The sequence below is a fragment of the Echinops telfairi genome, unplaced genomic scaffold (assembly GCF_000313985.2).
Source record: "Echinops telfairi isolate 266 unplaced genomic scaffold, ASM31398v2 ScPeMD7_10;HRSCAF=50, whole genome shotgun sequence".
Taxonomy (NCBI): Eukaryota; Metazoa; Chordata; class Mammalia; order Afrosoricida; family Tenrecidae; genus Echinops; species Echinops telfairi.
Window position 1 is genome coordinate 13,706,155 of NW_022103907.1, and position 1,852 is coordinate 13,708,006.

The window sequence follows — 1,852 nt, forward strand, 5'->3', positions numbered from 1 at the left end:
ATATGAATATGTATATAACACATACACCAGTGTATATGAGTATGTGTTTCCCTTTGTAGCATTGGTCTACTTCAGAGAAATCATATGAGCCAGAACAGCATTGATCCCCTTGAGACTGATATTTGGGAGAAGCATCAAACTGATTCTCATCCTTCATTTGGAACACCTAGACCATGAAGAAATGAAGGGGAAGGGATGAATGGACTCATTAAGAACTAAGACCACAGTTGGGTTAGAGACCTCCTGCCAAGCCATCAAAGAATGCTTCACCAATAGTGTGAATACAGTTGATTATTCAGCAACCAGTTCTCTTAAGGCCACTGTACTCACCACCATTCACTATGTTGCCAACAGAGATAACATGAGAATTTACCAAAGTTTTTAGAGATCTTAGGTTCAGACTATATTCCCATAGTTTATTATTCAATTCAATAAATGCCCAATGAAAGCTAATTGCAAAAAAGATGATAATACCAAAAGATTTTCTTACACATGTAAGGGTTTTGAATTTGAATAAGAATTGGTCCGTTGACTCTAAGTCAACTCTTATTCTTGCAGAATTGGATAACTTCATAACTTGGATAACTGAGGCCAAACTTGGATACTTTGCTGGCCAAGGTAAGTTTATCCTGATAAATATGCAAAGGAAGTCATCCTTCTTCACTCAGCAATAGAAGGACTTGGAATAGTTGAATAAATCTTAGGTAGGAACTTTAGCAGCATGTTTTTTTAATACTTAGGGTCAGGCCTCTTCATATGACTGCAAATACTATTGGTTTGTAGGAAGTCTTTGTATGTAAAAAGCTAGCAAGGGAGATAGGTCTCATGGGGAAACCATTCAGGGTAAGGTTATATAAGGGATCCAGAAAATTATAGGAGGTAACATAAAGGTATATTCTTCATGTAATCATTTATCCATCCATCCAACAAAAATATAAGTATGCTGAGTGCCAGGCAATTTTCTGGACACAAAATGTCCCATGATGAGCCAATAGGGAGGCCTGAGGGGCCAGCCCCATTACCAACTAAGTGGACAGCCCTCCCTCCAACAGAAGAATTCATCTCAGAGGACAGCACTGAAGCTAAGGCTCAAGGAGAGGGACGTGTCTGATCAGACCACATAGGAGCAAATGAAGGGGGAGGAAAAATGAGTGAAGCACATCCTGGCCCACCAAGCCCTGAGGACAATATTTCTACTTGACACCACATTCCTCACTGACCCAAAGCACCACAGGGGACAACACTGGAGACACACAGCGGGAATTGTGCCCGCCCTGACCCCTGGCTATACCAAAGCGAGACGCTGGGGTGTGCAACAGAGCAGCAAGGGGAGCATAGCATGAAGTCCTGCGGGAACACCAACAATAGACTGTGGGGTCAGGGTGTGGTGCCCCATCAGACTTGACTGGAAAACACTCGTAAAGGACAACAAATAGACCTTGAACTATTTATAGACATTTTAAAAATCTTTTTGTTGGCTTTGTTGTTGTTGTTGTCGCTATTGTTTATTTTCTATTGTTGCTTTGTTTTGCTCCGTCTTGTGTTTGTGCATATTGTTGACTCTGCATGTCTATCTGGATGGGATAGGCGGGATAAACAAGCAGGAAGAGAGAACAATGGGATGACAGTTCCAGGGGACATGGGAGAGGGGGAGGCGGGGGAGAGGAAGTGGGTGTTAACAAAGCCAGGGACAAGGGAACAATAAGTGACCAAAAATCGATGGTGAGGAGTGTGTAGGAGGTCTGGTAGGGCTTGATCAAGGGAAATGTAACCGAGAGGAATTACTGAAACCAAATGAAGGCTGAACATGATAGTGGGACAAGAGGAAAGTAAAAGGAAATAGAGGAAAGAA

General features: G+C 42.2%; 1 long non-coding RNA gene across 1 annotated transcript in view; it reads left to right on the forward strand.

The window, feature by feature from the left end:
• Window positions 1-556: 556 nt before the first annotated feature.
• LOC123521338 overlaps window positions 557-1,852 on the forward strand; it is a 4,261-nt gene continuing 2,965 nt past the window's right edge. The window contains exon 1 of the long non-coding RNA XR_006679796.1: window positions 557-618. This is a non-coding gene — a long non-coding RNA (uncharacterized LOC123521338). The remainder of the gene's footprint in view (window positions 619-1,852) is intronic.